Consider the following 25,120-nt stretch of genomic DNA (forward strand, 5'->3'; position numbering starts at 1 on the left):
TGACATTCACTAATATAAGTAACAAAAAACATTCAATGACGATAGTATTTCTGTAATAGAAGATAGAGCATTTATTTCTCATACAATTATTCAAATTGACTTTTTTGACTATTCAAATTGACTTGGAAGAGAAAATAGAAGAAAGGAGCAACCAGAAACAGTCAATCCAAATTCTCATGAATATCAAGAAATAGAATTCTATTCTTTACAGGTCGTGGAATCTTCAAGTAGTACTTCCAAGGTTAGGAATAGTGAAAAGCGGCAAAGGCACCAGGAGAATCTTTGACTGTTTTACAGTTTGTCCATTAAATTCCCCCACCACTTCACAGCCACATCAACTAGCAAGAAACTGTAATGACTACAAATCTTCCACAAAATAGGCACAATAAAGAAGGTTTTTTTGCAAGACATTCAAATAATAACTAATGAATTTCATCAAGCTGCATGAATGTCTTTACAAAACCAAAATTTCAAGACATCTATCATCAGAAATGTCTTGAATAAATTAATCCACTACAAGTAGGGATCAGACATCCTCTGCGGTCTGAGCGTTCCAAGCGCCAGAAAGACTATTTTTGAACCTGTGCATTTAATGGACTGTTTAATAATCATATATGTAACAGTTTTAAGTATATAATTGTGCACTATCCACCAAAAGTTAAGGAATAACCAGTTTTTCGACTCTTAATTGAAAAATAAATAGATTGAAACGCAGTGAATATGATTTCTGCGAAATAATAAGTTGCATTCATTAAACTAATAGTAAAAAAAAATGATATAATCAGGATTTTTTTCAAAAAATAGACAATAAATGAATAATATCTCCGATTTATACATTAGTTCATTATGTGTATGCCCGATTATTATCTGCTGACTTTCCATTTGAATATGAGGTTGTTTTCTTTGCTGTCCTGTTGAAATCCTTTATTGACTCATTAAGACAGAAGCCAGGCTGGTGGGTGAAAATGGGCTTCATGAGAAATAAAAGCTACAAGACATTTTTGAGACTCTCGCAATGGTGAAGAAACAGCGAAGAGCAAGAAAATTCAATTACAAAAACCCATGTTCCATGTCACCCACGTGCGATAACCGAACTTATTTAATTTCTTGTTGATGCTTTTGTTTGCATCGAAAAATAATTTCTTTCCAACTTTTAGAGAGGAAAGTAATTTATATGTTTGTATTCTGGGTTTGCCATGTATATTTATCGATATATATACAGTTTCGCGTTTCGTTTTGGTGAAACCATCTAGAAAGAAAAAAAAGTCACCCACATCCATTTAAACGCAAAAAAAATCCCTTGGTTCTGATAAAAGAAGTGTAGGTTGTGTCATTGTCAATATGCGCATAATCTCAGAGTACAACTCATTCTATTTATGCACGTCATTGCTTTGAATCGTGTTGAAAAATTGATAAGCAACGCAATACTGCTGAATCAATAGATAGTGACCTAAATTCAAAGAAAGGCGTGAATATGAACAATACATAATTATGTGAATATTTAAAAATTTTCATTCAGAATAAAGATTAATAATACATGACCATGACCTATTAAATGTGTTGATTGTCGTCACAACGTAGCCTTGATGGCTCAGAAAATAAAATAGATATATTAGTACAGAAGAACTGTTTATTGAGAAGAAACTAGATAAATATAAAGTCGAATATAAGTCGATTCTGATTTATCTGTTAAATACCACAAAAAAATGAATTAAAATTTAAAAAAACAATTTATTTATTTCGGTCGTGCTTCTAATTCGAGATATTTAAAAAATCTCCTTGATGAAACAGATTTTTCGTGTGCGGCCTGTCTCGAAACACATCTGAGAGAAATGCAATCAATAGTATGACATGACAAAATGACATCTTTTTTAACATTATTTCCGATTGTAAAACTTGATCAGTATTCCAAAATTTATATATGCAGTACTGGATATAAATTTAAAACACTGTCAAATGATGTAGCAACATCATTTATTTAAAATTCTAATTTATATATTATTTCTGAAGAATAAACCATTATTTTGTTTCTTCAGTGTAGCGACAGTGATGTTTGGAAAATATTGCATGCAGTTTTGATTACAAAAAATACATTATTTTATGATTATTCCAAACAAGAAATTGTATTTACAACTTCGTAGCATTTCTATTTAACTAAATTTCAAATCCATTCAGATACTGGTTCAAATTAATTACATCTCTTGTTCCAGAGATCTAATCTTTTTTTTTTAATATCGTTTCATTTTCCCCATCATTTTGAATTTTTTAAGAATGCTTAAAGGAAATCCTTCTCGAATTCAGACACTAGAAACAAAATTGCTACTGGTTATTCTTAGTTTAGTTTTAAATATTGCGATAAGGAGCAATAGCAAAACAATTACTTCAACCATTCTATACTAAGAGGCGTATAGAAGTACAGGAATAAAAATATCAGATATGGGGATTTAAAAGAATCTTTTAAATCGTAACAATTGAAAATGACTTTAAATCTTTAACCCCTTTTCACTCCCCAAAATATTAAAAATGCATAATTATATATATATATGAATATAAATATTCTCTTTAATTCTTAGAATGCTTCAAAATATAGTTATGTTTGTTATAATTCCGAAAAACTAATGTGAGTTTTCTACTATATGGTTTTTATGTTAATCATTACGTGACTATATTATGAAAACGATGCATCATTCAAACATGTCAGACTTGTCACATGAATGCAAAATGTTAAGAATTTGAAAATCTTAGAGGCGTTTCACAGTAAATCTAACTGATACGCCAAAATCCCAAATTTAAACAGTAAATACTCTCATAAAAGTAAAACATAAAATACTTTCATATCCAGTGAATAATATGAAGTTTTTTAGCATTAAATCCTTCACATGGAAGAAGCGTTAAATATTTGAATAGATCAGTATTTTTGTGGAAGGGCAATGAAAGATACATTTGGATAGTTTTTTTCTATCCAGAATTATATAACTACAAAAGATCAAAATATATTTATGAATCACAATCAGAAATAAATGATGGTGGGTATATAATTCACTAATAAAATCATTATAAAAACCATACATATAAAATTCAAATGAATAAATATACAGAAAAACGCAAATTGTTCTACAATTTACACATATTTTTCTTCTTGAGAATGTAAAGGTAACAATTTTATTGCTAATATGAAGAAAGTTATCATATTTTTGTCACAAATTGTATTACAATGTCATCTCAAAAAGATGTATCCGCGATATTTCCTATAAGTCGTGTCCTATAACTCGAATAGCAAATTATTTTGAAATTTCTGCAAGTTTTGACTGACGAAATCTGCCTAATTTGCGTTCAAATGGGTTTCATCACTTTTGCTGCTCAAAAATCAAGAGCTTGAATCGAAAAAAGGGGCTATGGAATGTGCTTTTGTGTGTGCGAATGGTCCCTTGTCGCTCTTCGCATTAAATCGATCGAAGCGCCCTCGCGTGGCAACGACACAAAATCGAAAAATCCAGCGGGCTTTCAGACGCATAGCAAGGGGAAATTAGAAAACATAATGGACGGAAATTAAAATCTTTTACAAGAGAACAAAAAAAAGAAAAAATGTCACAATCAAAGATCTGGACAACAACAACTACAGAAGCAAAAGTGGCATCGCTTTTCGCAAACGATAACACATGCGTGCTGTAAGTCGACAAACTCGAGAACTGGCAACAAAAAAGAAAAGTGAAATGTGCATTAACTTTGCATCATTCTTTTCTCCGAACATTTGTTCTTTGCAATCTCATATCTTGATGATTATTGTTATTATCTTTTTGATGAGGTGGCTTTTCGTCCGTTTCTTGTTTTCCTTCAGACTTACTGGAGAAAGCGAGGGTGTGTGTTGCTACGATTCTTTTTATTTTTTTACTTATTACATTTATTACATATTATTATCACTAGTTACTCAGTACCATAAGAAAAATTTTCGATGTACAGATGAGTGAAAGATGAAATAAAGTTGGAAAATATTTATAATGCAATTTAATTTTAATAACAAAAGATAATGAATTTGCAGAAAATTAATTTTTTTGCCCTCTATTTCAGTAAATATGTAAAATATATTATATCTCAAAAAATATTAGTTAGCTAAGAAAATTTTTAGTGTTGATAAAGTAACAAGGGTAAATAAAATAAATTGCTTTGTAGATTTTTTTTTTTTTTTTTGTATTTTTATCCAATCAATGGTGTAACTAAAGATTATGGAGTTCTGGTAAATATTTAGTACGAAATGCTTAAAAAAGTTAATTAATAGCTATCACTACTATGGGATAACTTCTTTTGGGGAGATCTTCTATATTTTTCATGGTTCTGCTTTTGATTTGAATGAATTTTATAATTTGGAAAGAATTCAATATTTATTTATAATTTTATCTGTCGCAACCTTTTTATCTTTTGTAAATTAACAATATTTAGCTATTCATCTAAAGATGTAGATTTTGATTTTCCATGTCCACTGAAATATCTATTATTTCAAAATCCCATGTTTGGATAGAAGTGTAATCGGTCCTAAAGAATAGTTTAATAGCAATGTCTATGGTATGCTCATGAAAATGTAAAGCTTCGGTGCGGAACATATGACTATGAATCCGTAATTTGTTAGCAATCCTTATTACTGACCATACTGTCAATACAGCATTCTATCTTGTTATTGTAAATTATTCATTAATTGCGTGTGAGATAATGGTAGTTCTATATTTGCGAATTCCTTACACTTCGACATTCAACAACTAGAGAAAAATTAGAACATCGTGTTTTTTTCTGTTGAGGCAGCAAGGTTTCAGAAATGAATCATAACGAAATTAAAATATTAGAAAACGTACATTTAAAAATTTAACATTTAAAAAAAATTAACAATAAAAAAAACATTTACATTTAAAGTTGTAATTCAATTATAAAATTGTTTCTGCTTTATGTTTGCCTGAAACCAAAATTTCGGTCCTGTTCTATTTTTAATATCTCTGGTCGGTGTCAGTATTTAGAATATCTCTCATTTTAGAAAAGTTCAGCATTAAATACTATTATTCAACTAATGCAAACATTATGCTAAATAATTTTTTATTCCTCAGAGTGGTTTATTTTGCTGCTACACTAAGAGCTGTCACTGTCTTTACTCAAATATTGATTAGTTCAATGATGATGTTTAATTCCTTTTTTTTTTATCTATGGCAAAAAAATTTAATCTTCAATTATTTGAAGTACAGTTGGGCTTCTTTCCAATCATTTATGTTCATCATTCCAACCCTTTGAATGATTTGGGGCAAGTATTCTTCATTCCTCTTGTGAATTTCAAAATTTAGATAATTCATAATACCTTTTATATCCGTTCTCTGCTACAATTTTACATATGCCATTTAATTTTGTTTTAGTGGGATGTCATTTTTCCTTATTTTGATTTCTAAAATTAGGTTTTCGAGGGTTCTTGTGTGTGTGTGTGTGTGTGTGTGTGTGTGTGTGTGTGTGTGTGTGTGTGTGTGTGTGTGTGTGTGTGTGTGTGTGTGTGTGTGTGTGTGTGTGTGTGTGTGTGTGTGTGTGTGTGTGTTTCCTTATCATCGTGGTAATCCTTTGTATTTAGCACCCCTCCATCTAGTTTAGAATCACACATATAGTGTTTCATTTTTTAATTCTGTTTTTTTATGTAAAAAAAGATGATAATAATCTATTATTATTGTCTTTGGTAACTTGACAATACGGTGAAAGCTGACTCGTGTATCTTTATTCATAGTGAAATATTTTTTTATATATATTTTTTTAAATATCTCTGACAAATTTAAAAATAAATTGATATTTCTATGAAAATTTCAGTTTCAACATCTGTTGCATTTATATTCTATGCCCTGCAATTCTGTGTCCACAATAAAAATTGTATTCATTTCAGACATTTTTTTCCCCAAAGATGCCTAAATTACATATGACGCTTTAACAGTGACGACGCAGTCATTCGTAGCTTTCTACATTCTCTTAATTTGTGTCTGACCGTAGAAGTCTAGCCAAAATCCAGCCCCCTTCGCTGTGATATTTCTAGAAATATTATGCCTTCTAAATAAATAATATAAAAAATAGCTGTACATATTTATAATATATTCCCCATTTTATGGTAAGTTTTTAAAAACTTAATATCAATTTATCAGTAAAAAAAGGCATTAATCAATCCTAATTACTCGAAATATGCTTAAAAGAATCGACATTTACATGACTTCCTAACCAAACTCATCCATTCCATTCTTCCACACGAATCGAAATTCAATTCCTGTGTTCGAATTTCTGGAATGTGGCTCTTTTCTCTTCCCCTCTGCCAAATAGCACCCTCGACTTTCAGACTATCCAAAGAGAGAGGCATTCTGAAGAAAAATAATAAAACAGGACTACAAAGGCTCCGGCAGCTATCACGTTTCTTTGCTCCACTTTATGCATTTCCTACCGAATGCAGACTGACAATGAGCCGATCCGGAGAGGGAAAAAAAGTCCCTCTCTTATTTCCCTCTTTGGGGAAATGGCGAAAGTGGAGCAAGCAAACGATTCGCAAATTGAAGTCGGTAAAATTCTTGTTGAAGTTTTTTCAAGTTTCGGAATGAATTTTGAAATGCAACGTTCTTAAAATGTATCTCGTATTACCGAAAAAGTAGTAACTTTATTCCATTTTTAATCATTTTTCTTTTGCTATTGTTATTTCCATTGAAAAATGTATTCGATTCGAATACTTGTAATAAAAAGTTTTTCCTTTATTGCCAGCGCATATTATATGCAAATAATGTTAACTTTAAAATTTCTGTCTTAACTTATAATTCATTCAAAAAATAGTCTGCTTCTCTAATGATTCATTGTGTATTTTTCGCATTTATCTTTTATCTCTATCGTATTAAGATTGTAAGGGCTAATGTAATATACTTCTTCCATTCCAGTAAATGTAATGAAAATTCCAACTATGCTCTTGTGATAATCTTCTCTCTATACTCTTTTGTATAGAATATAAAATATATATGCAAGACTAAAAACAAATCAGCCGGTGACTTTAAGTTTTGAGTCAGTTAGTTAGCTATATCAATTTCCCGTTTTTAAAGCAACATTAAGGCCATTTTGGAACAGACCTCGTAATCTTGAAACGCGGTCAGATGATGAGAACGTAACCTGAGCTGGCACCCCTTCTCCCTACTTCCACACGACAGCAGCGGAAGGACATTTGGCTCTGACGAAATTAGCTTGCAACAGGCCCGCTTACACAACGGTTCTCGGTGGAATCAGGTCCAGACCTTACCAGTAGACCATCGCGGCCTCCGTTTGGAGTGAGATTGAAATTTCAACATCTAAATTATACTCTCTTATTATATACTATTTTATATATTATGTTATTGTTGTTTTTTCTGCACTAAATAATCTTATTTCGCTTCTTTGCAAGAAATTTTTCTATATTTCTTCTGGAAAACATTGCAAATGCAGCGATATAGGCAGGGTAAGTGATATTGAGTACAACATGATTTCTTCGCCACACTAGCATAGCAAGTAACATAGCAAAGATAAATGGTACTCAGGATATAGTATCATTTTATCTTCCCACAATCGAATTTGTCTTCAAAAAATGACGCTTTCGCAGTATTGTTTTGCCTCATTGGCGCAACTTTAAACTAGCGCCAATGCCATCTATACTTCCTTTAAGCATTCATCGCTATACCTGTGTATAGAAGTTGCTTTCTAATTGCAGGTGACTTTCTAATTGCAGTAATTTCTTGGCAATTATTTAATTATTTGGGTTTCAGAACAAATCACAGTTTTTGCACATCGGCAAGGTACTGTAATGTGTATTAAGTTAATTTAAAAATGGCATAATGTACATATCATAATTTTATCTTGAGTTTAAAATACGGCTCATAAAATCATGAGCAAATAATGTATCATGAATTATTAGATTTACTTAATTTTTTTTTTATTATAACGAGTAAAGACAGCGATGTTACACTTCTTTACTTCCTCATAATAAATGCAATATTTATACTTCTGCAATGTCAAAGATTATATACACAAAAATGATTTCCTTAATTTCACACTTGCCGCCTTTGACGACTAGCTGTTTCATTGAGAATTGTTTCTTTTGAATTAAAGCTCTTATATTTACAACCACAACAAAATGTTTCTAAGCATCAAATTGTAATGAAAATTTGAGCCATTTTATTTCAATAGTCTTACACATGGTCTGTTTATTGTATGTATAAACCTTTATAATAGAGTCCAGTTTCGTGACATCATAGTATTGTTGAAAACATAACATAACATATTGAGACAGTCTGTATTGTAAATATAGATTATCGTTCGTAATGTTTTTAGTTCTTTTTTCTCCCCTTTCCTCATTTCAACTACACAAATAATATAATAATTTTCAACAATGAAAGAAAATCAGGCGATTGAGAATTTAATGAAACAATAAAAACAGTATGAATCTGAAACAAAAACAAAAAAGTGTTACTGAAAATCTCCTAAAAAATTCATTACTTAAAAAGAAAAAATTTTTTTAAAAAATATCTTAACTTTTTAGAAAACATTGTTAGACGATTAAACTGTTATCAATAAAAAATCATTTTTTCAGTTTTAAAGTGATATCAAATTTGTTTATATACAATAAATTTTAGAAAAATATGTTGAAAAATTACAGATTTCTGAAAAAACACTATCAGGTATACATTTTTCCTTCCAAATGAAATGTCTGCAACATTTTGTAGAGTTCTAACCTATAGAATGGCAACGGACTCTTTTATTCCTAGTACAGATAAAAATGATTATAAACTTTCCTGTAAACAATGCTAAAAAGAAGAAAAAAAAGGACAACAGAGTTGGAAGTTTAAAATGATATATGCACACATAATTATTTTACGTTTTCATTTGTCACACAGAAAGACATCCAAATAGAAGTTAATTTAATATTAGACATTTTCAAGCGTTATTGACACCATTGCACTCTCTCTATGTATTTAACATCTTCCTATCTACTTACTCGTATACGAAGATTACAAAGAAAAATGATTCTAATCCTCAAAAAAATTCGAACTTGAACTTTGATGAATCTTTATAGTTTCAAACCTCCCTGTGTCAAAAAAATGGATTGACGTCTATTTTTGAACACGATAACTCAAAAACACTTTAAGCTAGTCGGATTAAATTTGGTATATGGTCTTTACGCCAAATTTGGAGATTTCTATCAAATTTTGAAGGAAATCCATTTAGAAGAAGATCCAAGCATAAGTTGAGGGCGATAACTATAAAATATATCGCACGAGAGAGATAATATTTTCATCATCGATTTAACATCTCAAACGTTGATCAGTACCATGTTTGGAATCAAATCCGTCAAAAGGTTGACCCTGTATCGGTGTGTACTTTTGCATGTATGTAAATGGACTTAAATAAATGGATATGATTCTGTAACTATAACTGCAATTCCGTGTAAAATTTTAGTTTCACTCGATCGGAAAAAAGGGGTCCAAAATGCATATTCGTTTTTCTGATTCTTGTGCATTAACCGCATGTCACCAATTAATTGTCAGGAATCGTGCGCTAGATTTTAAACGCTAGATTCACACCAAAGAACAATACTTTCTTAACTATTGTTCGTAATGTTATAGGATTAATATGAAAGTACCGGTTCTTTACTGCCTTACAAAACACACAGTTCTCATGCATGGAGCTGTCATTATAATCTGTGAATTCGTGGCCTTCATGGTCGCTTGGCATTGCTTAAGGTCGACAATTTCATGCAGAACAAGGAGGTAAAAGAGTATGAGAGGAAGTAAAGGAGAGGCCACTCCTGTTGGCTCTTTAATGGACAATGAGATATTCATATGGAACCTAGAGTTAGTGAAAAAATTAATTAAATGCGTGAAATATGTAGATTGTTTAAACTGCATGCGCCTATCTCAATCTTTTGACGTTGCTTTTTATATGTTCAATTCAAAGGGATATGTCTGTTTTAATGCCTCCTGTACTTGTAATTCTGAACGGACATTCCAATTCTCTAGAATAGACAACCGCGTCAACATTATTAGCGTGACCAACGATAATCACATTGTTTAATTATTGTTACATTCAGAACTCTATATATGTAAAGTGGCAAATTGTCGTTTTTGCATCCTTTTTTTTTTCGATCATCGACCATAATTAATTTAAAATATAAAAACAATCAGGAATTCTTTTAATGAAATAAAATATGCAATATTAACTCATTTAAAAAAATTAAGCATAAACAAAATTTTCTAATAGATCCATACATTTTGGCATAAATATATTAAATTATGATGATTTCATGGTTGTGTTTAACGGAAAAAACAATGATAGTTCTTAAGGAAAGATACTTCTTTCCATTTCCGCCAGATATTATTCAAATGAATGCTTTTCATTCCTTTTTAAGCAAGTAATGTTGAATATACTCTTTTGCACTGATCTGAATCAAATTTCAATCTCTGTTATACTTGGCTAATACAGACTCTATATCGCATTTACACACTTATCTGATAAATTGAATTGAATCATTGAAAACGCCAGACTGTTCCCAATATTGTTACAAAAATTTTGAAATTTCATTTCCTACACAGTGCCATGTTCTTACACAAATAAACTCGATTCGACATATTTTTTGAAAATTTCGAAAATTCTTAACAACAATTAATAAATAGTCTTAAGTCAAAGCTTTTATACGATTTTATTTTGCTTGCATTTTACAATGAATCTGTTAATAAATCAAATGGAAATAAAATCAAGGGAATTTTATTCAATTTTACTTTTTACCTATATGTGTGATGCAGTTTGATCAGTAATGACTTTTGTGCCATCCCCCCCAAGTGAAAAAAAATTATCTATTTATCCATAAATTCCATTTATCCATAATATGCTAAAATCAATTTATGTTAAAGAGGGATATATACCTTAGTTAAGTACAGTAAACTAAATGGTAGTAAGTGCACAGAAATTATATAAAATGGACTAAAAACTATTAACATAAAACCATGTATCATAAAACTTCTGTTTCTCAGTTACATATTTCTGTAATATCTTCCCATGAAAAACATACATCCCCATTTTGAAAACATTCTTTAACTTGTCAAACATCCCAGAAAGATTTCCATTTAAATATTTCGTAGCGATGCCACCATCCCAAAAGGAAATCTTTCACGGCATTTTCCATTCCATTCCCATCTTTTATTGATAAAAAAATGATTTAAATGCTGAATCCTACACACTTTTTTCACACAAAGGAATCAGTCCTCCATCCTTTCCTTCTGTCCTCTAAGCCACTTTGCTTCCAAGAATCCTACACAAACCTGACTCTTCTTTGAGTTCCCTCCTATTCTTCTCCCGGACCTTTTCTTCACGGTTCCTTGGCGTTTCTTTCGGAAGAAAGCCCTCCCAGGTTTTGTAGGGACGTGTCTATCGTATTCCATATAAATGTATTCTGCGATCTATGTAAAGGTTAGAGGGTGCATCGGCCATCACTCAGACTTGATGAATTGTAAGCCACAGGGGAGACTCGAAACTCGGACTCGGAGCTCCAACTCTCCCACATAAATCTCCCATTCCTCTTCTTCCGCTCCAGAAGTAATCTGTTCAAAAGAGCCTTGGTCAAAAAAGACGATACACTTGGATTAGTTTTAAAGATGCATGTCGAATAGTCGATGAGTGTTTTTGCTTGCAAATTTGCTCTTCAACCTTGAAGCATTTAATTGTTCAATCTGATTGAAAGCTTGACAGTTTTTTACGAACTCTTATGCGAAGTGTACAAAGAAATGGCATAATAATAATCAACAAAATATTCTATCTGGTAATTTCAAAAAAATCTCTGAGTTGTACGCCGACATGAAACCGAAAAAGCCCATATTTGAAATTATGTCGTCCACCAAATGATAGTTAAAATATAAAACATTTGAAATTTGTTTTACGATCGTTAGACCAGACATGTAGATTTTAATCAAACATCAGAAGTTATCTATCTATTGGATGTCTGTTCGTTCATCAGCCTTTTTGTATTATAAATGAATAAGGTAAATTAAAAAATAAAATGACGGATGAAATTTGGCATTAATATATTTAAAGTAATTGTCAAACCCATGGAATCAATCTACCAGTCTCATTCTTTGTTAACTGTTTCATCAAGTTTTATTTTACATAAAAGCCCATGACTCTTAGACGCATCATCAGTGATCGGCTGCCCCTTCCAATAACATTTATTATGGGATGAAATTTTAAAAAATAATGCTACCTTATTGTAAATTCTTTATGGCAGAAGTCTTGACAGAATCCCCCAGCACAAACACTTCACTGATTGCGCTAATTTTTTATTGTCAAAACCTATGATCCTTAAATATATTATCAATGGTTGCCTACTCCTTCTCCCCGTATATCTCTCTTTTTCCAAGAGAAATCGAAAAAGCATTATTTCACCATAACTTCTCAATGGATAGAAACATTCCTACAGTCTTCCAACCCTAAATACTGTACGGATTTTATCAATTTTTATTTCATACGGAAGCTCGTGGTCCTAGAAACGCCATTAATGGTCAGTTAACTCCTCAATTGCCGGTTATTTTCGAGAGATATCAATAAATACGAATTGAAATTCATTTCAAATTTAAAAATAAAATGAAATGATCTTTGAGCTTTGCTTAAATTCCTGACTTACTACTTGGGTTTACAGCCTTGCGTAAATTCCCTGACATAATTCTTGCTTATTTTTTAGAAAAATGAGTTGTGTAAGTCGCGAAATTTTTATGTTGCCTGTTCAAGTGTCTTTAAGTTTAACAGTAATTATTGTATCAGCTAATAGAAATTACAAATAAAAAAAGAACCTGATGATTACATTCTGGTATGAAATAAGTAAACAAGAAGGTAGTGATAATTGTTGAAATGTTCGTACCAACAAATTATACTTACTCTTTTGTGTACACATTTAGTTGAATAGTAACTATGAATTCTACTTCTATAATAAGATCTTTTATAGCTTCCAGTGAATCCTTTCTTTAAGCGATATAACTTATTATCGTATTTTTAGAAAATTCAATATATGAACTTATTTCTGCTTTAACAACTTTTCATAAAACAAAATCTCTCTTTTCTTCTGTCCTGTTCCATACCCGACAGCCTTCGAAGAAGGAAGAGCCAACTTGCAGATTCCACGGCAGAATTTCCTTAAAATTATCCTTTTATCCTGTGCTCATGTCCCTTTTCTTCGAAATAAATTCATAAATGCGCTACTTTATAAGGGAGGAAGAGTCTCTAATTTCTAAAATATATCTCCCCGCTGCCAACCGCGCGACACAAACCCTTTTTCGCGCTGCCATGCCGAAATCCTCTTTCGAAAACTCGTTTTATTTAAATCCGTTGGCATCACCTGAAGGTTTTATGTTCCACAGCGGAGGAATGAAAGTGTCTCGAGTACCGGGCTTTTAAATGTAAAATACGAAGGGCATTAAATCCGGGACCTTAGTTCACAGAACCTTCGCACTAATGCAGTTAAGCAGTGCCAGGTGAAAGGTTCTTTTGTAGAAATAGAGATGCTAAAGAACACTTTTGTAATTCAGAATATCTATTCTTTTCGGAATTATATCGAGTACTTGTTGAGAAAGATATTCTTCTAGAAATAACTCTTAAGGAGTCGGGGGGGGGGGAGGGACAGGGGAAAGATTTCTAATAAAGAGTAATCCCTGAGAAGTTCATGAATCTGTTTATGCTGGTACATTTTATAAGAACTTAGTGACATTTATTTTGTGATTATAAAAATAAATTTTTATTGTTGGATATTGTGGGCTATAGCTGAAATCAAAATATGTCAAAGACAATTATGTGTGAAAAGACTCCAGAAAAATGCAATAGATAACTTACATCATTCGATTACTTGCTATTAATGAAATCAACACAAATCTGATAGCCTCGAAGGGCGTCTTGCCAGCTTAAATTGTGAATCCACTGCTCATCTTTCAGTTGTTCGAGGTTAGATAGGCCTTTCAAGGCTTGCTCGTAACATTCAAGACTCGTTCAAAGCAAAACAACAAAGGTCATATTTATTAGAAACTTGCTCTTGATGGTGCAAATATTTTTACTTATTTATTCCTTTTTATTTATTTATTTATCTATTTATTTATTTATTTTCCGTTTCAAATAATTATGGTTGCTGTATTAAACCATTAATTAAATATTTTAGATATGTTGTTAGTTCTTAAACTATAACTAGTAAATTAATGTAAGCGATAATTAATAAAATAAAAATTAATAAACTACCACTTAGAGCTTACATAAGAATCCTTTGTTTTTAATAATATTGTTTAAATTAGACGAACTAAAATGTCATGGCGTTATCTTGAATTTCTAATATTTATTATGTTTCAATTAATTATTTGATCAATTTTTGCTTTTTATATCGTAATTAATATAGATTCAACAATTCTGCGCTAGACCATTATGCCGTTATCAAGAAAGATCAACTTTACAATATTCAATATAATCACTAATGTATTTAAAAAAAATACATTTTTTTTAATTCATGAAGTACGTTATGGTTATATCTTCTAGCAGATAGTTATTTAGCTGCCAATGGAAACTAAAGAACTAATAGAAAACAACAGTAGAGGAAGCAGGACTTTATAATAGCTTTTTCTGCATTATTTCTTTCGTATTTTAACTGCGAAAAACAAAACAGGGATACATTTTTTTAACTAAAAATCCTCACAAAATCTCTAACATAAAGTAAAATATTAAATGGCAGGCACATGCATAGCGTGTTGCATAGTGCAGAGCATAATTAGATGTTAGATAACATGAGCAATCACGTTTGCCAAATAACTGTCATATTAGATAAATATCTTCCACCGTTTGGCTAAAAATGGAATGGAAATAACCAGGTTAAGGAAAACCAGGTTATTTGACTCCGATTTTCATACTGTTAATACAACATATCTAAATTGATTTATCTAGCTTTTTAGTTGCCAGTCTATATTTTTTTCAGAATTACTTTATTTAGATTTTTTCCAAAGCTTTTCCCCGTGATTTTCAATCAGAATAAAGAAATTTTTTTATCAATATTGTTATAGAGTTAGGTTAGACAAACACTTCGAATTAAACTTAGCAACATTTGGAAGATTAGTTTTCACTTCTATTCCTTTTTTTATATTAAAATTATAGTTCCAAATCCTAATAAATCAAAAATAGTTCTGAAATAATTTCTAATTAATTTATGAAGCAATTCAATAATTATTCACCGTGTTAATCAAATAGTCGAATGGAATGCAATTTCAAAGCAATCTGTTTTTTAATGGGTCTGATTTTTATAAAATTAGGCAAATTCATGACATATAATCTCATGATAAGAGCAGCATCAAGATTAATGCGAATATTTTTTTTATTAAAATAATTAACGACTCAGCCTAGAATATTCTTTTGACAAGTTCTGTGTTTTTGTATTCATTAAGCAGGCCGAGTTATAAGGCTTTGGTTTTCAAGGGTTTAGAGTTTACTTTGGTTGAGTTTAGTTATATTAACGTCCCGTTTTAAAGCAACACTAGGACTATTTTAGGACGGACCTCGTCATTTTGAACTGTGGTCAGATGACGAGAACGACATCTGAGCTGGCACCCCCCCCCCTCCAAACTTCTACATCAAACCAGCGTACTGAAGTATGCGTGTATACGGGCCTGACGCACGTTAAATCTGAAATATCCTCTCACCGGTGCAGTGCGGAGAGAGGAGGTGCTAGTTCAAGTATCGTTCTCTTCATCTGACTAAGGCTCAAAATTACGAGGCCTGTTCCAAAATAGCTCTTGTGTTGATTTTATACATAGCAGTAATATAACTAAACTAAATTTGGAAGATATGAAATATTTTATTGTTTTAATAAGGAGTTACCAGTGTATTTCTTTCATGGCTGCTCGACAGGTATTTGAACTTATATAATTTACACTTTTTACACGAATTCTATGAAAAAAATTCTTTAACTTTTTCTTTTCACATTAATTTCTTACATTTTGAGTTTTTAATTTTTACAGACACTATTTTCGTGCACCTTTAACCTGTTAACTGGGTATGACGAAATATTTCAATGTAAAACGAACGGAATACAAGTTAATTACCCGATGAACATGTTAAATAGGCCCTATTATTGTGCTTTGAATTTATCTTGCTCAGATAACACCAACACATACAAACAGATACATAATGTCATCCATTAAAACCATTTTCTCGAAAGTGTCCTAAAACATCAAAATTCATTAAATTTTTGAATTCGTTTTCTTTTACGGTTACAATCTCTCTCTCTCCCTCTCTCTTTTCTTTCATGCATGAGATGCTAAAAAATCGTGTATATAATGACTGAATGCAATTGATGTACAACAATTCATGACCAATCCCATTACTTCACGGGTTCATTATCCAGTTTCTCCACCGTCCACCCTCACCTCGGCCTTGTTTGTCTCTCTCTCGTTATCCGAACTTTTCTCAACTCCACACCCGCGATTTGTTGGCGCACATTAAACGTGAAGAATTTTAAATTGCCCGAAATCGAGTTTCATAATCATCATCAGGCGCGAAGACAGAGTGGGCTTTTCCGAAGGAAATAATCTCATAAGTTCTCATTTAATAAAATGAAATTTCTCCTTTGGCGAAAGAAAAAGGGAAGGAGGAAGCACCTCCCTCTAACAAAATGCCAACTCCTTCCATAATATCACTTTTATTTATGTAAGGCGAGAAAGCCCGGGAAAAATGCCCGGCGTCAAAAATGGAGCAATAAGCATAAAGTATTTTGCAGGAGGCGAGTGTGATTTACATAAATGATAGAGTCAGTTTTCCCCTAGCCGCCCGAAATCCCGAATATCAATCACCATTAACTCCAATGACTTGTAAAGTTCTAAGTATTCCCGCGGAAGCGACGCACGGCTTGGCGAAAAAGCGCCCGCGATTTGGCTGTCTTTCGAAACGCTACGAGAGATGCCACTCTGCGTTATGAAATATTCATTGAAAGATGGTTTATTGAGAATTGAATTTTTTAAAAATCTAAAATTCTGAAATGTTGTTAAAAATAAAACGTAAAATATTGCTTTTATAAGAGTGGTATAGTTATTTGCTTAATGTCCATAATAGTTTTGGTTAGATTGTAAACTGCTATACAGTTTTAACAACGTTGGAATTTAAACTTATTCTATAAATTTTTAGTAAGATAATCAGATTTTCTGATATTTTGTTTAATGGCCTATTATATCTTTGAAGAAAGATTTATGTGACTTTTTTTTTTCGAACTAAAAATAATTTAATTTCTTTTGCCTGAACATTCGATACAAATGGAAATAAAATCTTCAACTATAAAATCTTTAAAATTCAGTTTCAAACCTGAAGCACGTGCTGTAGGACTCTGAATACACAGGTTTTTTTTAACTCGTTTAAGTTCTTAAATATTAAACGCATTACTCAAGAAATGTGAAGAAGTCAACATTTTGGGGCATCTGCATAGCGAGTATTTTAAAAAATTTGTATAAATCGTTCCAAATGTGCTTTTATTTTATTGTTTAGTTACAAATATTATAAATAGGGACTCAAAAACATATCAAACTATTATTTGATAATTTAAAAGAAACGTTTTTCCATTTCTTTTGAAATAAATGGAAGTTAGTGGATAACTGGTTATTATATCGTTGTTCTATTCTTAGATTTACTATACTTCACTATTTTATACTATTTTTTTTTCTTCTTTGCTCTAGTGCGCATAAAAAGTGTATAGCTGGAGAATAAATGATTGAAAATTGTGAAAGAAGTAACTATGTATGGTCCATTACTGATGGGTTATTAATTTTTATTGTTTGTCAAAAACTACTGATAAATTTTTCATTTAATAAAAACTCAAGAACTGATTATCGTGATAGTGAAACATTATCTTAAAATAACGAGGGAACAAACTAAATGAATTATAAACCAACTCAAGACTTGTTATTACAGATTTACTATCCAATGTTAAATAGTTGCATAAAAAACGATTATTTCACACTTCAGGATCAATAATTGTAATATTTCATACTATTCATAATAAAATCATACTTACTGTTTGACTCGTGAAATACTCTCGAGGGATTTATTTATTGATATCAGCATAAAAATACATTACTCGGTGAATTTACAGTTGATTTCGTTTTCTTATTGCTGTATTTTTTTAATTACATGCATTAGTTTTGTTATGTATTATAGGTAACCGAAATATTAAAAAAAAAAAGATTGAAAAATCTTGTTACTTTCACATTTTAATAAATTTCTTTTCTTTTCAAAAAATATTACCATTAAATTTGTGTTTTTCGTAAGTTTGTAACTTTCTATTTATTTTCTGTGTCATTCTATCGAATCGAAAATTAGTAAAATTAATTATCTTTGATTTCACCGAAACATTTGATTTTGTGCTTTTTAAGCACTTGCAAAATTAATATGAGATTAAAACATAACGTTAAATAAGTCCTAGTAGAAAAAAGAGTTTCTGGAATTAGGGTATGGTCCTAGTAGAAAAAAGAGTTCATGGAATCTTGTTAGTTCTGAAGAGTGACAGCAATTAAAAAAACTGTGTAATTTCCATGTAATTAAAATGAAATAAAAAGAATTTCGGCAAAATATTTTTGTATTCAGTTATGAAAATTTAGATTATTCAATCAAGTTTTGTATAATACCAGAAAAATAGAGATGGACATTTTTGCAGAAATTTTACATCAAATGCAAAATTTGCACTTTTTGTTTTCTCGTATGCAAAGTATATAAATTATTGAAATCGTCAAAAAATCGAACTCCAAGTTTTAGACCTTGTATTCGAAAAACAAGACTATTTCTCTGTCTGCCTTTTTCTAACAAAGATAACTCAAAAAGATTTTGAGCTAGACTGATGAAATTTAGTATATGATCCTTATATCAAATTTGTAGATTTCTTATATCAAATTTGTAAATTTTGAGCAAAATTTATTCAGAGGAAATCTGTGTATCCGGTTATTCGAATATAATTTAACATGATAGCTACAAAACGAAGAGAACTGGATGAATAAAATTCGATACACAAATGTAACTTTCATATTGTAGATACCTATGAAATTTTGTACCAAATCCAACAAGGGGTTGAATATCTGTCAGCTCCTACTTTCAGAAGTATGTAAACAAGTTAACTTAAAAGCACACTGATTCAAATAAATTAAAAAGTATATGTGATTTGTGGATGGGTGTCAAATTTTGTTTTTGATCCGTTGAAAATAATGAATTTTAAAACTTGTCTGAAACACGAATTTGCCTTTATTATCGAAAATGCATGGAAGTTTTGGCAAGATCATTTGCGCTGATTAATTATTAAATTATTTCAAATTTCTCTTTTGACTATTTTTAAATAATTGTCGATATTTTTCTCTTCGTTATCTTTTTATTTTTGGTTATTTGCTTAATATATAGTTTAAATCAATCTTTAGTGAAATACCCGAGTTTTCTATGCTTGTTTTATATGCAAATAAATTTCTGATGTGTTATTTTATTTTAAATTTCTCTGTTGGCTATTTCTTTTTTTATAATAGTCGATATTTTGCACTTCACCTTCTTTTTACTTCTGATTATTTGTTTAGTATATTGTTCAAATCAATCTTTAGTGAAATGTCCGAGTATTGGAATCATTACCTATTTCATATGCAAATAACATATGAAATTCTAACATATGAAATATTGTGGTAACAAATTACATTTCATTGCAAGCTCTGAAAAATCTGTATAACAATTCACATTATGAAAAATTAAGAAAAATTTATTCTTTAATCGATTTTTTTATATATATCTACTTGAAAGTCGCCTACACGTATGATTTAAAACCTTTAATATTATCGAAACTAAATTTCTCGATTAGCATGAAAATAATCATCTGAAATTACCTTTCCCACTTATGGATCGTTACAATTGTTCGATTTCGAAAGTTTGATATTTTTCGTTTAAATCATTGAGACATAATTTCCAAGAAAAATTTAATAAAATCAGTTATTAAAACTTTTATCTAAGAAGTGAAAAAATGCTAAAGTCTATTCCAGAAAATAGATTTTTTTTATTTTTTTATTTCATATTCTCTCTGCCTGAAAATATGATCACAAAATTTGGTAACCTAACAAATCGTTTGTTACAATTTTTGAAAAGTAATATATTTTAGTTAGCATGCATTCTTTTTTGACTAGTAAAAAACTTTTATTTCAATAAATATAGTATTATATTTTGTGTAAAATAAAGTAATACTCGCTATTATAAGACGATAAAATATTTTAATGAAATTAATATTGGTCTTCAAAGAAAAAATTATCTAATCAAAGCACTTGACTAATAAAGAGTATAATGATGTACTGCTACATTATTACACTCAAGTACTGGAACATGGATTTGTAATAAACTTCCAAGTGAATTTAAAGTAAATCAGCAAATCTGTTCTCAGGATGATCTGAGCAAGATATAAATCCCATTTCAGTTAAAATAATTTTGAAATTTATGAATATATTAAGCATCGATAAACATAATTGAGGTCACAATTTCTTCTAAATTTATACCATATATTTGAACAAAAAAATAACAAAATGTGCACCATATTTTCGAATGGAGGAGTAATTAGTTATAATAAGTAAGTATTATAGAATTCAAAAATCAATTTTTCTTAAACTCTCTAACTCTTAGTTCTACTCATACGGATACTAAATTTCATAAAATTTATTTATTAATTGATAATAATTTCTCAGATATTAAATTAGTATATTATCGTCGAGAATATATTTATAAAATTTCGAATATAGAGCAAATTTGGAAACTGATATCAAATTATTTGAAAAGTTCCCTTTTTACAATCTGAAATGTCAAGTTTGATTAAGAGTGTATAAAAATAATTTTTGTGCTATCTAAAATTTTAAAAATTATGAAATCAACATTGTTGCTTCCACTAGAATATTTCGAAAATCAAATAATTTACTTGTAAGCACGATTATTTAAAAACAAATAAATTATTTACATCAGACATGCTCATTGATCTGATTAATTGCATATAAATAAGTAGTAAAAGTAACAAAATGTATGTCAGAATCTAAACACTTCTGTTACTACAGCTCTATAGAAGATACCACTGCATCTCCGAAACAAATGATAAATAGTGTTTTTATTAGATTTATTTTTAATTAATTCGAGTTAAAATTAAATTTTTAATAAAAAAAGGACATTGACTTTGCTTTTACAGTTAATATAGAATGTTGAAATATTTTAAAAGATATTTGCTGACTCTTAAGTAATATTATGAAAAGTTTTTAAAAAATAAAACATAAAATTCAGCTTTATAAGTGAAGTACAATTCACGGTTTATACAAGCTTAATAATTGAATATATACGTAATATTTTCCTTGGATATGAATGGCAACAAATCTTCCAAACGCAAAAAAAAAAAAAAAAAAAAAAAAAAAAAATCCGAAAAAAAAATCAACGATTAAAAAAAATTAGTCCTTTTAAATATGACATAGGGAATGAAAGCAGAATATATTTATGAAATTAGTGCTTTCTGCCGTTGATAGATTTCATCAATGCCGTTATTAGAATCTCCAAATTTTATCCTTCTGGTTAAAGCGATTTTCAACAATTTTTTTCTGTCATAAATCTTGATTCATTTTTTTGAATTTACTCTCATGAGTAATGAATACCCATACTCATATGTCTCCCTTTTCGAATCATCTCTTCACGCAAAAAGTTTTGATTAACTCTTTGTACTCGGATGGCGACCCTCACTCACCATTCAAGACGGTTCATCATTTGGACATTTTATTTATTTAATTTTGATTGTTAAAAGTACCTGAAGAGTATTAAGAAGCTGCAAATTAATTAAACTGGAGAATTCAACTTAAAACAATTATATATATTTATTTTCTGTGCAATAAACAAGTGTTCGTACTAGGTAAATAATTATGCATCGAATTACTTTTCCGAGTGCATAGGTTAAAGGAAGGTTAACAGATTTATAATACCCGATCTATCGTAATATCATTTTTTTGATTTTATATTTCATTTCATTTTATAGCAATTTTAGTTCCACGCAAATAAAATGAAGAAAGACTAAAATAATTATTTATTGATTTACGATTAAAATCTAACTATTATTCATTATGATAATACTCAATAGATAGTTAATTTCAATATGATCTTTGAATATTTTTTATGAAGTTGAATTTTATAAAATTAGATTCGAAAGACGGTGTATAATCTCATATATTCCTCTCATTCAATATAATTTCATTCATCAGTTTGTTTTATAATTGCTATAAATATGCAATATGCCTAAATTCAAGCACATTTTCTGAATAAAATCCATCAATAAATTGACCGTCTCTCTCTTTAAATGTTATGCTGCTAGTAGTGCCTTTAAAGTCGCAATATGTTAAAGAGATAGAATTCAGCACGTCTTTTGATCAATTAATTCTAGATTTTTGTCAAATTATAAATTAAATTCTTCAAAAAATTAATTTTGTATTCGCAGGAATGAATTCTAAACGCAATAAATTAATCGATGAAATTGGAATATGATCTTTACTGAAATTAACAAAATCAAATAAATTTATAGAATAATAAATTCGCAAATTAGATAAATTATCAGGAAGAAGAAGATTTGTTTGTGGCATGCCCTATGAGCATGATATTATATAATTTCTCCAAGATGTTATTCAATATTACAAATGCCTTACAATATCATAAAGATATAGTAAAAATATTCTTGGAATTTTTACTTTCTTGTTTACAAAATCTAACGACGAGAAAGCACTGGAATCAACAAAAAAAAATTCAAACACGAGAATTTGACGAATCTCCACGATTTAAATCACCCTGAATCCGAAAATACATTTTTGGAATCATTTCGCTTTGCGAAATCGGTCACAAAAAAAACGCTTTAAACTAGATGGTTAAATTTAATTTGTAATCTTTACACCAAATTTGTAGATATTTGTCAAATTTTGAACTAAATACGTTAAAAGGAAACTTGTCTGGCTGGCTGACCGGTAAAGTTGAAAAGAATTACTATAAAGAATAAAGAAAGCGGAAGATAAAATTTGATCCTTCTAAACTAAGATTTTTATCAAATTTTGAATTAAATCTGTAGGAGGATTAACCGGTGGTTTCATGCTTGTGAACGGGATGACTATAAAAGGTAAAGATTGAAATTCAAATGTTATGAACGAATGAAATCTGTTATGCGATATATTATTAGTAAAATTAAATTGCTGTGTAATTTTTTTTATGTCGGTTGAAAACAAGAATGATGCAAAAAGTATATTCGCTGTAAAGTTCGCTGCACTACAAAGCACAAAACTCCTGACTCCAGGATAAAAAAATAAAATCTGGGTACTGGCGGCGTACGCGACATTGCCTAAAATCCACAATTTTATGCAGAAAAGAGAAAAAGGAAGATCTCCCTTATTAGAGAGCATGCAAGAAAGTTTCTGGTAACCACTCTCTGTGGGTTATTAAATATTATTTAAATTTTCCTTCTGTCGGTATCGTTTAATTTTTATGAGCCATTCTCTTATCATCTTCTTGTAATTGGAAGTTTTTTTAAATGGATTTAATATGCCACCAAATAACTTACTATTGGAAGAAAGTAAATAGTTTTTTTTTCTCCTGTGGACGCGCACCGGTGCTGGAAAAATTGGAATACACGTTCTAAAGAGTTTTCGCAAAATTTATCCCCGAAATACAAATATTCCAAGTTACGAGCTTGGTCTGCCCATCTGGAAATCCAATGTATGCATTTCCGAATCTCTCGGGATGGATCTTGAATCGAAATGTTCGCCAATGCGCCGGCAACCCTTCCAGATTTCTGAGCCAGAGTTCTCCGTAATATCCCTAAACCGCAACAGACAGATGTAAAGGCTTCAAAGCTTGTAATTCTCGAAGACATGCTCTTCGCGAACTCGGGATGGAGCCACGCATGCTTCCCTCCCTCAAGGAAAACCAAACAAAAAAAAGGGGGGCAAAGAACGTCGTTGCATGCAGTGGTGTTTTCCACCAAGAGTAATCGCACAACAAGATGCTTATGAGCTACCATCAAAAGGAGTCTGGACTGTGCCATCTTGCAGGAAATGGGGTGAAAGAGTCCATTTTAAGGGTATGGAAAAGATATAAGGTAATCTGATCAAATGTTGCATCGGAGATCGTCTTTGATGCATACTGGATAAGGGGATCTTAAGTTTGTAAGCACGTATGGAAATACAGTAGGAAGAAGTAGCCAAATTACTATATCCATGATATATAATTTGAAAATATAGTATGCATTTGTACTATTTCTCAGTAAATAATCGAAACTCATGAACGTGATAAAAATATTAGAAATATCAATTTTTATTTTTGCATAAAAGAAAACATTATAATCATAAAAATTCAACCTTCAGATTTTAATTAATTTTTGAATATAAACTATTTTTATTTACCGATATAAACTATTCTTAAAGTTATGCTATTTGTACATTTGTAAGTGACTACAAGTTGAAATTAAAGAGAAATAAATGGGCTAAATTTTTCAAGTGGCTCTTACGGCCAAATTGTTGATAAGTATCAAATTTTGAGCGATTTTTTTTATGTGGAAAGATTTTCTGAGACATAGTCTTGATTTTCTATACAATACAATGAGCCTAAATAAAGAGAAAGAAATTTACAAAACCTTTTTTGTAAGCGATTCGCTGTTCAAGTTGAATAAAAATTTTATTTACATTCTTTTAACTATTTGGTTATTAGTCCTTTGTCCTCAAATTAAATCAAAATTTCAACAACAAAAAAATGTAAATTTTCAAACCTTAAAAAAAATTGTAAATTTTGAGCATTCCTTAATTTTTGACACAGTATAATGAAACAATATATATATATATATATATATACCATGTTTACAGACGTGAGATTTAATGTGCTCATCGAATATTTTTTTTACATTTTTAATTATAACTTTAACCTATATTAGATTCCTATTTTAGTTTCTGAATTCTTTTATATTGGTTTCGTACCTATGCCCAATAAGATTATTAAATGTATTTATATATATTTAAGTTATAATGGATAGAATTGAAAATTATTTTTGCTCTGG

The 25,120-nt window shown here is 30.1% G+C and overlaps 1 protein-coding gene across 2 annotated transcripts in view; it reads left to right on the forward strand.

Annotated features, from left to right (window-relative positions):
- Positions 1-25,120, forward strand: part of LOC129962384 (voltage-dependent calcium channel subunit alpha-2/delta-3-like) — a 452,772-nt gene that overhangs the window by 280,913 nt on the left and 146,739 nt on the right. The gene's annotated exons all lie outside the window — the stretch shown is intronic.

This window comes from Argiope bruennichi, chromosome 2 (assembly GCF_947563725.1).
Source record: "Argiope bruennichi chromosome 2, qqArgBrue1.1, whole genome shotgun sequence".
In the NCBI taxonomy this organism is placed as follows: Eukaryota; Metazoa; Arthropoda; class Arachnida; order Araneae; family Araneidae; genus Argiope; species Argiope bruennichi.